At 43.4% G+C, this 16,055-nt stretch overlaps 1 long non-coding RNA gene across 1 annotated transcript; it reads left to right on the forward strand.

Moving 5' to 3' along the window:
- Positions 1–545: 545 nt before the first annotated feature.
- On the forward strand, positions 546–9,450 carry LOC149970261 (uncharacterized). The gene is made up of 3 exons (XR_016493479.1): positions 546–633; positions 1,333–1,445; positions 7,879–9,450. It is a non-coding gene; the product is annotated as an uncharacterized LOC149970261 (long non-coding RNA).
- The last annotated feature ends 6,605 nt before the right edge of the window (positions 9,451–16,055 follow it).

The raw sequence follows: 16,055 nt of genomic DNA on the forward strand, positions 1-16,055 counted from the left end.
TTAACTCCATAGAGAGTTCTTTCGAGTTGCTAGCTTCACGGTGGCAAGATTCTGTAAAACGCCACCACTATAGCTTTTTTAGGCGTCATTGTCACCTCTCTCCCAATGCTCGCAAGTTCCAGATTACCAAAGCTTCAAACATTTATGAATCCCCCGTCATCTCTACCGCTGTTTATGTTCCCCCTGTAGGCACTCGTCTGATGCAACATGGAGATTTCAGCTGTTTGTAACCTCCACTCTGCCGTTTTTATTGAGCAACCCTACTAAGCCTGAAGAAGAGATTAAGAGTGTGGAGGCAAGCTAAGCCTGTGGGCACAGGTTCCGGATTAAGCGAGCCACACTGCTTCCTGAGTTTGACTTGAAAAAAGAATGGACTTGTATGAGTAGATGTACGAAGATACAAAGTTATTGATTGTGGGCGTCACCTTCCACCCACTTGTGGCAACTGGTAGGGAGGGGTGACCACAGCCAATCACTGCAGTATTAGGCAACTTGGTTGAGCGTGAGTGAGAAGTAACCATACTTATTCTCTTTGAAATTAGACAACTGAATTCGACTAACAACTTTGTTGCTGGAGATCTGCTAGACCAGTGGTTCCCAACTTTTTCCTTTTCCGGGGACCACCAGATCATTGTGAGTGGAATCACTGAATTTGACCAGTCAAATGTATCAGCTGTAGCCAAACTGCTGCTCTAATGTAGTTGCGCATTTTTAGTGGGAAAGATACAAAGGATTCATTCAAATTTTATTTGGACTTTATAACCAACGGCAGCAACGTTATCTCTGAAACTTTTGTTATGAGTTTATCTTGGGGGCTATATATTTGGTAGCTGTACAATTCATATTGATTGTTTGATTGATTAATTGTGGATGGGATCCATTGTATACATGTGACTCGTTTCAGGAAACTAGGCGTGTGTCGCATGTCACTACTTCACAGGAGCAGCATTTGAACGTAAACCATTGTTTTTAAATCAAAATGCGTTTTTTTGGCAGAAATGCTTTCTGGAACATGTAAACTTTCATGTGCCTTAATAACAAACTTATATTCCATCCATATATACGAATAAGATTGTTAAATTACGAGCTTTGTTGGTTTTGCCACGGAAAAAGACAGATGAGTTTAGATTGGTCTGCCATGTAGCATGCTTTTGTCTACAACAAGAGCTGTTCAGTATGTGTTGACAGTTGACAGTTTTTGAAAGATATAACGTTAGCCATCCTGAACTACAAAACCTTTGCTACTTTTCTCAATAACATTCATGCCCTGAATTTAGCAAGCGCTATCGACAGATCAGTTGGAAAAAGTGATGGGCTACTTTCTGCACACAGTGGTCAGTGTGAACCAGAGTGACTTGACACAACGCTGGCCAAACAAGATGTAGCTACAAACAAAACAGTTAAATGGTTCCAGTCTGCCATGAAGCATTCATCCATGTATACGGGTAAGAGTCTAGTTACATTTTCAGATAAAAGTTTTTAATTGTGTCAGAAAGTCGTTTTAATTGCAAGTTAAAGCGTACTGTTAGTTAGCTGGCAAACGCTAGCTTGCTAGCTAACGTTACCTGTATGATCTGTGTAGTAATATTGTTAAAATCAGAAATCCATTTGCATTACTAGATTAAAGCCTAATGTTAGCTAGCTAACATTGAACCTAGTTTGTTAGCTTTAGCTACCCGCAGATTCATACTACAGCTCTGACAATGTTTGTATTGGTAGTAGTATGAGTTGGGATTATGTCGGTTCAGTGTTTATCTAGCTAGCTAACTAGTTGTCTAAACAAAAGACTCCACTTCGGCCAGATTATTACATGACCCATCAAATTATTCAGGTGTGGGGGTGATTACAGCCATCTATTGTACTTCATGAACATGTGTAAATGTTGTGTGTGGGAGGGATTATAGCATTTCCTTCATACGACCAATCAATTTAGACCATTGTGTTGGGTAAGGGTCATCTAATAATGATCAAATGGTTGTATCTGGACACTTTCTGTTTTTGATATTGCTACTATGCAAGTTACCACTTCACTGTACTGTTTACACCTTATTATCCTGTGCATGTGACCAATAAACATAGATTTGATTTGATATAGCATGTTTTTACCACATGGCCTGTGGCATGGCCTGTGAATCCTTAATGAAATGGGTGGGGCGTGAAGAGGGTGTGAACACTGCTGAATGGATGTGGACAAAGAAGAGCTCTCCAGTAGGTGTACCAAAACATTCAAGGGCCATTTTCTCAAAAGTGGGGTTTATCAACTTTCAAAGCAGAATTACGTTACAATGTAAAAAACACAATTTCAAATTTCGCTACATAAGACCAACTCGAAGGCGGTCAGTCATATTTGTGTATAGTGGGTGTGCACCTCCTGGTGGTGTGCACTTCCACACTCCCCGTCATGGATTTAAAAGCATTGGATTGGTGTAAGCATTGTTTAGGTGGAGTTTTCAACATTGTTAGATCCGTGGTGGGGAGTTTGCTGGTGCGCACTTTGGTTAAAGGTGTTGAGAATCATCTGGACGCAACCTGCATTAGAACCACCCAACAAATGTGTCTGCAACCCCAAAGTAAAACTATTCACAAAATGCATTTCTTCACGATCAGAAAAGGTTGGCTTTTCCCCATTCTACTCTGCATTACCACTATCTTGGTTCTATATCTTGGACAGCTATCCTATTTTGTTAAAAATGCCCTCTGGTTACTGGACTTCCAGTACAGTAGCTCTCCACGTCACTGTGCCTGTCTCAAATGTATCCAGTACAGTAGCTCTCCACTTCACTGTGCCTGTCTCAAATGTATCCAGTACCGTAGCTCTCCACTTCACTGTGCCTGTCTCAAATGTATCCAGTACCGTAGCTCTCCACTTCACTGTGCCTGTCTCAAATGTATCCAGTACAGTAGCTCTCCACTTCACTGTGCCTGTCTCAAATATATCCTGTACAGTAGCTCTCCACGTCACTGTGCCTGTCTCAAATGTATCCAGTACAGTAGCTCTCCACTTCACTGTGCCTGTCTCAAATGTATCCAGTACCGTAGCTCTCCACTTCACTGTGCCTGTCTCAAATGTATCCAGTACCGTAGCTCTCCACGTCACTGTGCCTGTCTCAAATGTATCCAGTACCGTAGCTCTCCACTTCACTGTGCCTGTCTCAAATGTATCCAGTACAGTAGCTCTCCACGTCACTGTGCCTGTCTCAAATGTATCCAGTACAGTAGCTCTCCACTTCACTGTGCCTGTCTCAAATGTATCCAGTACAGTAGCTCTCCACTTCACTGTGCCTGTCTCAAATTTATCCAGTACAGTAGCTCTCCACTTCACTGTGCCTGTCTCAAATGTATCCAGTACCGTAGCTCTCCACTTCACTGTGCCTGTCTCAAATGTATCCAGTACCGTAGCTCTCCACTTCACTGTGCCTGTCTCAAATGTATCCAGTACCGTAGCTCTCCACTTCACTGTGCCTGTCTCAAATGTATCCAGTACAGTAGCTCTCCACTTCACTGTGCCTGTCTCAAATGTATCCAGTACCGTAGCTCTCCACTTCACTGTGCCTGTCTCAAATGTATCCAGTACAGTAGCTCTCCACTTCACTGTGCCTGTCTCAAATGTATCCAGTACCGTAGCTCTCCACTTCACTGTGCCTGTCTCAAATGTATCCAGTACAGTAGCTCTCTACTTCACTGTGCCTGTCTCAAATGTATCCAGTACAGTAGCTCTCCATGTCACTGTGTCTGATACCCATCTACCGGATTCAAGACTTTCATATTAGCCTTAAACATTTGTGAGGAGGTGAATGTGTATGGATTCGGGAAAGATCTATATGGGAACTGGCACCACTACTTTGAAACACTAACTGACAAAACGTTTGATGCTGGACAAGAACACAATTGAACCTACGAGTACAATGTTATTATGAAGCACTCTGAAAATCACAAACATATTTTAAGGATGTTAATAGCTGATCCATATTAGTTCACTACCATACAGCTGTGTTTGCCACAAAGATACTTTGTTGAAAGAGGCAGAATCAAATGGGTGTTCGACCTCGACAGTTAACCCTGAATCGAGGGGCCATAATGTCGCTGTTAAAGAGTGAGTGGAATCATTTGGAATGACAATTCCATAGTTCCTACTTCCGGGTGGGAAGAGATGACTCTGTGTCCGAGAAGTTGTCCATGGGGTTTACCTGACTTTACTACAACATTGACCTGGAGTATGGTTGCAGAGACTTTGTGAGACAATTTATAATCGTCTCTCTAACACGTTTAATCTCGACTCATGACCATATCACTATTTCTCACAACCTAATTGGCACTGCCCCAGTGCTATTAAGTAAGATTGACGTTGATTGAGCTTTTGACGACCGAAAAAGGCAGAAACATTTTGTCCAGAGTGCCAAAGATATTTGACACAGTAGCAGATAGACAAATAGGGGTCAACGGGTCAAAACAACAACAATTCTAAAGCTCAGGAATCTCAGCTCATTTGGGCAGAGCTCAGGCCTCAAGTTGCCCTTGTGTTGCTCTTTTTGGAGCGAGAGGGGTCATGCAAAGTTTGGGAACAGGAAATGCTTCTTGATCAAATATGTTTGAAGTGCAGTGCGAATGTGCCCTTTAGGATTTGGTGTAGGAGCGTAGGTGGTGGGTAAACCACTTGAAAGGTTTCTGTTCCAGAAGTGGCACACAGGAGCCAATCCTAGCTGAGCCAAACCAGCTGCACTGAGCTGACCTGGTTATACATCCACCAGTTGCTGGAACCTGCTTAAAAAGGACAATGTGAAAAGAATATTATCATTTGATCAGCAGCACAAATAGCGTGAAAATTGCAAGAGACATCAAAATGCCCATTCTCCTACGACAGGATAGAAGGGTGGTTTTAAGGTTCTTTCTCCTACATATTTAAATGAGTCCAAATGCTGACACTTGAGTTGTCCCTGGGGTTGTGGGGAAAGTAGGCTAGAGGTTGTCCAGAGTTTCCATTTGTTATTTTATGGTCAGAGATTCTGGCGGATAGTTCTGATTTCTTGATACAAATGCACCGGGACATGCACCCCTAGACGTGGTAGGACATTAGGCTAGAGAAGAGTGTAACGACAGAGTGACTTTTTTGGACTATACAGTACATGCACACATCATTGATTTGTCCCCCAGAGATGAATATTACCACAACTCAATTCAGATATGTGTAGATTAGGAAATCTCGAAAACAATGTCTCCAGCAACAACATGTTGTTTTAGTCTGCAGACTAAATGGGCCATTGAAGCTACGTTGGGCCATCTTCAGCTTCAGCTCCTTTATAATGGCTGTGGAAACGGCCTTACGTAAGAGGAGCGACAGACAGGACGTGCTTAAGAGCAGTCAGCAGCCTCCATGACCCGCGTCTGCACCATCAAGTCATCACTCAACAATGAGGAGAACCAGGGCTACGGTCCTAGTAAAACAGTGAAGATGCCAAGCACGACTCCCAAAGTGCATGGGAAGCATGCTTTTCTGTTAGGTTGGTCTGTAGAAGCTTGAATCAGCCGGAATGATATGACAAGGCAATTAGTTGTAAGAAATCCAGCCTGGAATTGAAATCAAGAAGAGTTAAGCTAGCCGAGGACTCTCAGAGAGGCTGACGTGTCAGTGCAAATATTAAAGGGATAGTTCATGCAAAATTTACACTGAACAAAAATACAAACACAACTTGTCGAGTCCCATGTTTCATGAGCCGAAATAAAAGATCCCAGAAATCTTCCATACTCACAAAAAGCTTGTTTCTTCCAAAATGTGTGTACACATTTTTTACATCCCTGTTAGTGAGCATTTCTCCTTTGCCAAGATAATCCATCCACTTGACAGGTGTGGCATATCAATAAGCTTAATTAACAGCATGATTATTACACAGGTGCACCTTATGCTGGGGGACAATAAGAAGCCACTCTAAAATGTGCAGTTTTGTCACACAACACAATGCCACAGATGTCTCAAGTTTAGAGGGAGTGTGCAATTGGCATGCTGACTGCAGGAATGTCCACCAGAGCTGTTGCCAGAGAATTGAATGTTAATTTCTCTACCATAAGTAGTTTTAGAGAATTTGGCAGTACGTCCAACCGGCCTCACAACCACAGACCACGTGTATGGCGTTGTGTGGGCGAGTGGTTTGCTGATGTCACCGTTTTGAACAGAGTGCCCCATGGTGGCGGTAGGGTTATTGTATGGGCAGGCATAAGCTACTGACAATGAACACAATTGCATTTTCTCTATAGCAATTGGAATGCACTTAGTTTGAAATGTTTTTGAGGAAGTTTTGGCTTGCAGTGCAGCATTGCTAACATTGGTTGGCATGTTTACATTCATGAATTTCTTAGATGCTAATATGCTAACTCCTGGCTGTGGCAGAAGTAAATAATGTATTAATGTAGATTCTTTCACCAAAGGCCTTCAGACTCAAGGTAAAGGTAATTCAGCCAAAATATGGATTTTTGCCTGAACTATACCTTTAAAACAGACAATTTGTTACAGCTGATCATTTCTGATCAAGTGTATCTGATTAAAAAGATGATCTCGGACTAACAACAACCAGCTGTTATTATTTACAATGGAGACACAAGAGAGAAACCTCATGTTTATTATTATCCGCGACCTCAGTTCGGTTCACACATTGAGTGGCAAACGCAAGGTGAAATTAAATTGGTTCTAGCTGGCAGAATCATGAGGCAAATTGGAAAACAAATTGGAACACACTAAACAAACAACACGTTTTATCTATAATTTCTCTTCATTATTTATCTTCATATGACAAGGATTAAAATATATTTGCCAGTAGATTGTTGACTTGATTCATGATGAGTGCTAGCTAAGATTTTGAAAGTAAGGGAAGGGAAAGGGGTCAGTTGTATAACTGAATGCCTTCAACTGAAATGTGTCTTCTGCATTTGCCCTCCCAGTCACTCCTCCCAGGGCTTAATGACTGGATTTACTGCATCAATTAGCCATCAAGGTCTCTGAGAGGCGAGATGCCTGGCTGGATGATTGATTGTTCTCTGACAGCTGATGTCCCCTTGCCATGCTGTTCTATGTTGACATGATCAGTCCAATCAAAGATACTGTACATATAACATGATTTGACGTCATATTATCTGTGGCCAATGACCTTGAGCCTTCTTGGATGGGCACTTCTAATGTAACTTTATGGCAGCGCCCAACGGGATAAAATGTTCTATCTCTACCCTTAGACTTGGTGGTGACATAGTGTCCCCATGAGTGACAGAACACTGAACCAATCACGGCGCAACGCTCCGTATTTTCTGCTGGCTTGCCCCACCACCACAGAAAGCACTGAGCTAGGCTGAAACACCTGCATTTTGGAGCTGCCTTACTCAAGAAAACAAAAAAGAGACAATGTCTGTATACGGCTTTATTAACTCAGTGATATATATTTTATTTACATTGTTTGCAAACTGATACGTGCTATTTTGGTATTAATGCCAAAATAGCATGCAAAACAGGCAAGCCCCACCTGCCCTGAATGACGGGTCGCCACTGGGGGAAGGTGGTGTGAAGAGGCGAAGGGTCCGACAGAAAGAAAAGGAGGTAGAGAGAGAGATACGCAGAGAGTCTGGAAGCGAGGGCCAGAGGATAAAGGAGAGTGAAGGTCAGATCGAGACAGAGTTTGAGAATGGGCATACAGTCACAAATGAAGAAAGAGAAAGACGGCGAGAGCAGGCAATTTGTGTCTGAGAATGGCGCTGCACCATATTTTGATCCCTATTAGTGCAAGTTGGATGTGCTTTACCAACACAGTTTGGGCGAAGGGAGGCAGAGCCCTATGATTGGCATGTGAAAAAAGAGCCAACCGCCTCCACTCCCTATCTAACCCTCTATTTATATTTCAGTGTCATCGGGTCTTGACAGGGAGATCCATGCCTCACGTAGGCACCACATGGCAACCCTTATCTACCCAGACCATCACTCGTCAACGAACCCCCTCCATCTGCCTGGGATTGAAAGAAGACATATCACCCACCACCGACTGACTACACATGGGTTATTCTATTTCATTTCAATATTGTCACACCCTAATCTGTTTCACCTGTCTTTGTGCTTGTCTCCACCCACACCAGGTGTCTCTCATCTCCCCTCATTATCCCCTGTGTATTTATACCAGCGTTTTTCTGTTTGCCTGTTGCCAGTTCGTCTTGTCCCGTCAAGTCCTACTAGCGGGGTCTAGTTTTTGTTTTACTATCATGTCTCAGACTGAAAGGTAAGTCAAGGCAGGCAAAGGCTTGTATCCAAATCAGAGTCAAGCAGGTACAGGACAGGCAGAAAGGTCAGAACTGGGAAGACTAAGAAACAAAAACTAGAGCACAGGGAACACGCTGGTAGGACTTGACGAACTGGCAACAGACAAACCGAAAACGCAGGTATAAATACACAGGGGATAATGGGCGATGGGAGACAGCTGGAGGAGGGTGGAGACAATCACAAAGACAGGTGAAACAGATCAGGGTGTGACAGATATAAAATATGATAGTGCATAGGTTGACATCATGACAACAGTAGACACTTGATATCATGACGGCACATTTTTCTCTATTGTTATGCTTCTTCTGGGGGGGGGGGTGTTGTTATGGACTATGCGTTGCTGGTGAATGAAAAATCCTAACAGTCTTGAATAATATACCTGTGGGAAAATCCCAGGGCCAATTGATTTCACATTAATCGAAATAGGATCTGCCCTAACTGAATTACCATGGACTTGTCTCTCTAATACACAGAGCTCAGCTGCTTGGACACAGAGCAAGAGATCTCTCCAAAATAAATGTCAATATAATCATCATGAAACCACAGAGGCCTAAACTTCCTCAATAGGTAAGATCTGGACTTCTGTTGCTACTCTGTCATTATGGCTACCTGGTATCACTAAATGCTTCGTGAGGACGGACCCCACATCCCCACACACAGCCCTAACTGGGGCAGGATGTCCACACCCCGCTGAGGAGAGACAGCACGTTGAGAGGCATGTATCTGCCTTATTTTGAGCTCTTCAACAACAGAAAAGACTTATATGGCCCGAAGATGTTTTGGCTAGCATTCAGAGCCCCTTTGGGGTCTGGCCTCTCAGATGTAGACTGCCCCCACTTCTCCATAATTGTACACACCACCCTGATCCTGCAACCATCATGCAGTCACATTGTCAGGTGTGCTCTCAGTCTCAATGCACAATTTTTACTCTGAGGGGAAATGAGGCAGAGGAGACCAAGGGATGATAGTATCAATGAAAGGGACACACAGCAGTGGGGAATGCTGTGGAGCATGTATGCCAGATTTACTCGAGGACTGCCGCTGAGACGACTAGGGTAGTTAGGGCGATCCACTCTAGGCCCTGCCCATGGAGATCTAGTCGCCATGGTTACAGGCTATCATGACATGACTGGTCCAATTGGAAGGCATTGTGGCTCAGCGACAGCTCGTGACAGCTTCAGGTCAACCCCGGCCTGTCCGGAGAGTTATGTAATTCAAATGGCTCACTCTCAGCCAATCATCTTCTCTGTCAATTAAAGAGGCGGTGTCAATCCGAAAAGATGTGCTGCCTGGCAGGCTGCCATGCATGGGCCAGGGTGTCAGTCACTGGTTACGTTGTCCCTGGCCTGTGGTTTTCATTTATCAGCTCTGCAGGTCGTCTTCAGGTCGTCTTCGGCTGTCAATCTAAGTGGGGAACTTGGCATACACTGTGAGGGGGAGTCCTAAAGGACAATTATAAGTGCAGATGAACTGATTGAATAAAATTACCTCCACATATCGTGACTTTATCTTTGTGAAGCTTGCTTGAAGGTGGCACACACACACACACAAACAAAACACACACATACTCACACCCATCTCTTTGTGTGCCACCCCCAAGCACATACACCGCCCAGGAGCAAGCACGGGGTATAAGGGTAGGGTTCCCGTGGGGAGGGGGCATTCTCTCCTCTGTTGATCTCTGTCACCCAGCGATTAGATAGTAAAGAAGCAACAGGATCCTGGTGCTGAAACACTTTCATTCAGAAGTTCATCTACAACATCATGCTATTGAGTGTGCAGCAACCTGCAGAACAGCTGACACAGAGTTCTAGAAAAGGAGCCAAACCATGGCTAGTGATTTACATGGTGCATTGAGGATTATGTATCAACAGTAAACAGCATGTTAACTTTCACATGTCTGGGACTGCAGGTGATGTTTTGAAGATCAGATTGCCGGTGAAAGGTTTGAAATTGAAACTGTGTCTGATGAATGGTCTTTGCTGGGGTTCTACTAAGCTAAGATGGTCATACCAAGGATCATTAGCCCATAGAAACGCATTGAATAACAGATTCATACATGGAAAAACGGCTAATTAAAAAAATCAAAATTTAAGTTTGTTTTAAAGTGTCTGTCCTATATTTGAGAGGCAAAAGAAAGATCAGGAAAATATTTCTAAAACATTTTTATTTTTATTTATTTTTTATTTCACCTTTATTTAACCAGGTAGGCTAGTTGAGAACAAGTTCTCATTTACAACTGCGACCTGGCCAAGATAAAGCATAGCAGTGTGAACAGACAACACAGAGTTACACATAGAGTAAACAATAAACAATTTATTTTCCCTTTTGTACTTTAACTATGTGCACATAATTATAACACCGTGGGAGCCAGGAGTAGAGAGGGAGAGTGAGAGGGGGCGAGAGAAAGAACCGGAGAGAAAGAAATTAAAAATATGAACGAACGTAGGAGTAATCAACAGCTGCTGATTCAGACTGATGTAAACAAGTAAGAGAGCAGAAGGGGGAATGACACACACACTCACACCGAGCAAGTACTCATTCACACAAGCACAAACACTCACACACAGCCACTGCATGTACACATGAGGGAAAACTAGCACTTCATAAGAACACTAATGATCTCTGTCTACTGTATATCACCTATACTATGATTTACAGAATTATAAACTCTCATTCATGATCACATGCAAAACACAACAGATGCTGGTTGGTAGCTACACATACAGTACATCTGTATGACGCACATGCAAACAATTACAGACATAGACATGACCGAACTCAGACCCCCACACACACACATAATGAACCGAACCACAGGCACGTGTACAGGCACAAAAACACACACATAATGAACCGAACCACAGGCACGTGCACAGGCACAAAAACACACACATAATGAACCGAACCACAGACACGTGCACAGGCACAAAAACACACACATAATGAACCGAACCACAGGCACGTGCACAGGCACAAAAACACACACATAATGAACCAAACCACAGGCACGTGCACAAGCACAAAAACACACACATAATGAACCGAACCACAGGCACAAAAACACAAAAAGGCAAACACAAAACCATTCAGTCAGCCATCATCTGTCCTTATGTCGTTCAAGGTCCCCGCAGAACATCACACACATTTTATATACTTAAGCAATAAGGCCCGAGGGGGTGTGGTATATGGCCAATATACCACGTCTAAGGGCTGTTCTTACTCACAACGCAACAAGGAGTGCCTGGATACAGCCCTTAGCCATGGTATATTGGCCATATACCACAAACCCCTGAGGTACCTTATTGCTATTATAAACTGGTTACCAACGTAAATAGAGCAGTAAAAATAAACGTTTTGGCATACCCGTGGTATACGGTCTGATACATCACGGCTGTCAGCCACTCAGCATTCAGGGCTCCAACCACCCAGTTTATAATTGACATTATAGCCATACAAAAACATGAGCTATTCTCATGTTTGCAGTGTGTTGTTCAAGGTCTTCCTCCAAACACACTAAACATACAGTACATAAACGCTCTGCTAACATGTGACCAAAGACATACAGAATTGTTCGCAATTTGGTTCCTTCCTTTATGTTGTCAAAGCATTCAGTTTTAATATCACAAAAGTTTATACAAACTGTACACGTGACAAAAACAAGCAACATGCATACACACACAGTAAAGTATAGAGACATTCAGTAATCATCACAAACGTGCATACAGTAGTCAGTAATGCATTCTATTTGACCTTGGGTAAATACCTGCCACTCACTGTACCTGCTAACTCTTTCAAAGAACTTTAGGATAGTGCAGGTAAAAGACTGTCATGATAACTTCAACCCCCCCCCCCCTCCCCCCCAAACCTCATCCACATCGGCATCATTACATAGAAGTAGTAACACTGTTTCAGCTGCTACTTTGTAATATACAGGGATTATAATGGATATTTTATTTAAGCAAAAATGATGGGGATAATAATGAAATCTTTATGGTACTTGCTTCAAATAATTCAACACAATTGGTGACTACTTGTTACTACATTCAGCCATGTTTCAGCTTGTACTTACCCTGTAAGCTTTACCTTAGACTTGCCCTAATACATTTAAAAAATACCTTCATTCAAAAATGATTGATTGACTGTGCAGCCAACACTGTATGAAGTATACTGACAGTGATTTCACAAAAAGATCTTCAGCCCTATTTCTGGCACACAGCTAGGCCAATAGTTACATAATTAATATATATGACCTTTAACCTGTTATCTGCAGACATCACTGACCTCTTGTCTACTGGGAGGGTTACGGTTACAAGGTTAAATGCAGGCCAATGCAGTGCTTATCACCATATATTGGCAGTTACCTTTCACCTATAATAGTCTGATCATTCCTGGGAAAAACTCACACACACTTTTCCACATGGATACACCTATGCATGCATGTGGTGGCAGGGTAGCCTAATGGTTAGAGCTTTGGACTAGATAACCGAAAGGTTGCAAGTTCAAATCCCCGAGCTGACAAGGTACAAATCTGTTGTTCTGCCCCTGAACAGGCAGTTACAAAATAAGAATTTGTTCTTAACTGACTTGCCTAGTTAAATAAAAAAATGCATGCAGTGATTACTTTAATTACTTGTTGCTTTTATTTCTTATCTGTATTTTTTTTTAAACTTCATTGTTGGTTAGGGGCTCGTAAGTAAGCATTTCACTGTAAGGTCGACACCAGTTGTATTCGGCGCATGTGACTAACAAAATTTGATTTGATATGCTATTCATTTAACCCAACATTGCTCTCAGTCATTGCTCTGACTGAACCACTATTGGACTATGACCGCATACTATTCTGATGAGTTGGATGTCACTCCATTCTTAACATTACTTATCTGATTCTCAAACATTTGAAATAACAGTAGATATGCAACAGTATACAATAACCAATCGTGTCATTTGTCCTTCATGCATTAACTGAACAAGGCTGCCCTCTTGTGTTGATAAGAGGGACTGCATGAACGAGACTGCTTCAGTTGGGTATACACTGAGCAGGTGAATCCAGGTGAAAGCTGTGTCATCTACACTGATGGATGTCAATAAGGGATCATCAATCAGTGTAGATGAAGGGGAGGAGACAGGTTAAAGAAGGATTTTTGGGATCCTGTCGGCCAATAAGAGGCAGCGGTAGCAACAGGAACGAACGGGCCAGAAATGTCCGGGATCAGTGAGGACAAAATGGAGGAAATTGAGAAAAAGATGGTGAAGCAACAGCTGTGCTGGAGTGCAAACAATATGGGTGTCAGTTCTGATGATATGGAGCGGGTGGATGAGGGTCAAAGACCGGAATAGTCGGTAGTGGAAAGACATAGGAGGAAGAAATATCGTGATGCAGAATGCAATGGAGCATCTAGTAAAGAAAGCATAAAGGGAGCCAAGGTAGGAAGCAAGAGTAATGATGTGTTGGAGTGGAAAGTGGTGACAGTGTTTGATGAGACAACAAGGCCTCATTTACATCCTATCTGACTAACCAACGCCGTAAAGAAAGGGGTGGGTAAAGTGAAATTAGCTCAGTTAATTGGAAATGGTATATTGTTCATATGTTGTGGTAGCCAGGCTCAGCAATATAAGATTGTGAAAATGGAAAAGCTTAATGGGAAGCCATTAAAAGCCATGTCCCTGGTGTTTACGCTAGATTGAGGGGAGTCATCACTGGGGTCCCAATATCTATGTCCACAGTTGATATTAAAGAACAAGGGAGGAAGAGTGATTGAGACCAAAAGGTTGATCAGTAGGAAAGAGGGTCAAAGAAGTGGAAGCTTATCCGTGATGCTGAGGTTTGAGAAAGTCTTGCTGGGAAAAGTACAGATAAGATTCCTTAGTTTCAATGTTAAAGAATTTGTCCCATATGCACTGCGGTGTTTTAAATGGCAAGGAATGGGAGATGTAGCTGCTCAGTGTAAAGAAAGAAAATATGTGCCAAGTGCGGAGGGGAATATGATTACGATTTATGTGGAAGCAATGTGAAGGTTATGTGCTGTAATTGTGGGGGAAAGGCTAGAGAGGCTTCAGAGAGAGGCTAGAGAGGCTTCAGAGAGAGGCTAGAGAGGCTTCAGAGATATAGGATCAGTCATGATGTATCGTATGCAGAGGCTATAAAACAGATTGGTAGAACTACAGTGTGGAATGATGAAGCTTCCATGACTGCTCCTGTACTAGGTGGACCTACTGTCAGACTGATGAAGCTTCCATGACTGCTCCTGTACTATGTGGACCTACTGTCAGACTGATGAAGCTTCCATGACTGCTCCTGTACTAGGTGGACCTACTGTCAGACTGATGAAGCTTCCTTGACTGCTCCTGTACTAGGTGGACCTACTGTCAGACTGATGAAGCTTCCATGACTGTTCCTGTACTAGGTGGACCTACTGTCAGACTGATGAAGCTTCCATGACTGCTCCTGTACTAGGTGGACCTACTGTCAGACTGATGAAGCTTCCATGACTGTTCCTGTACTAGGTGGACCTACTGTCAGACTGATGAAGCTTCCATGACTGCTCCTGTACTAGGTGGACCTACTGTCAGACTGATGAAGCTTCCATGACTGTTCCTGTACTAGGTGGACCTACTGTCAGACTGATGAAGCTTCCATGACTGCTCCTGTACTAGGTGGACCTACTGTCAGACTGATGAAGCTTCCATGACTGCTCCTGTACTAGGTGGACCTATTGTCAGACTGATGAAGCTTCCAAGACTGCTCCTGTACTAGGTGGACCTACTGTCAGACTGATGAAGCTTCCATGACTGCTCCTGTACTAGGTGGACCTACAGTCAGACTGATGAAGCTTCCATGACTGCTCCTGTACTATGTGGACCTACTGTCAGACTGATGAAGCTTCCATGACTGCTCCTGTACTAGGTGGACCTACTGTCAGACTGATGAAGCTTCCATGACTGCTCCTGTACTAGGTGGACCTACTGTCAGACTGATGAAGCTTCCATGACTGCTCCTGTACTAGGTGGACCTACTGTCAGACTGATGAAGCTTCCATGACTGCTCCTGTACTATGTGGACCTACTGTCAGACTGATGAAGCTTCCATGACTGCTCCTGTACTAGGTGGACCTACTGTCAGACTGATGAAGCTTCCTTGACTGCTCCTGTACTAGGTGGACCTACTGTCAGACTGATGAAGCTTCCATGACTGCTCCTGTACTAGGTGGACCTACTGTCAGACTGATGAAGCTTCCATGACTGTTCCTGTACTAGGTGGACCTACTGTCAGACTGATGAAGCTTCCATGACTGCTCCTGTACTAGGTGGACCTACTGTCAGACTGATGAAGCTTCCATGACTGCTCCTGTACTAGGTGGACCTACTGTCAGACTGATGAAGCTTCCATGACTGCTCCTGTACTAGTTGGACCTACTGTCAGACTGATGAAGCTTCCATGACTGCTCCTGTACTAGGTGGACCTACAGTCAGACTGATGAAGCTTCCATGACTGCTCCTGTACTATGTGGACCTACTGTCAGACTGATGAAGCTTCCATGACTGCTCCTGTACTAGGTGGACCTACTGTCAGACTGATGAAGCTTCCATGACTGCTCCTGTACTAGGTGGACCTACTGTCAGACTGATGAAGCTTCCATGACTGCTCCTGTACTAGGTGGACCTACTGTCAGACTGATGAAGCTTCCATGACTGCTCCTGTACTAGGTGGACCTACTGTCAGACTGATGAAGCTTCCATGACTGCTCCTGTACTATGTGGACGTACT

The sequence above is a fragment of the Oncorhynchus mykiss genome, chromosome 30 (genome assembly GCF_057628025.1).
Source record: "Oncorhynchus mykiss isolate SJ-2025 chromosome 30, ASM5762802v1, whole genome shotgun sequence".
In the NCBI taxonomy this organism is placed as follows: domain Eukaryota; kingdom Metazoa; phylum Chordata; class Actinopteri; order Salmoniformes; family Salmonidae; genus Oncorhynchus; species Oncorhynchus mykiss.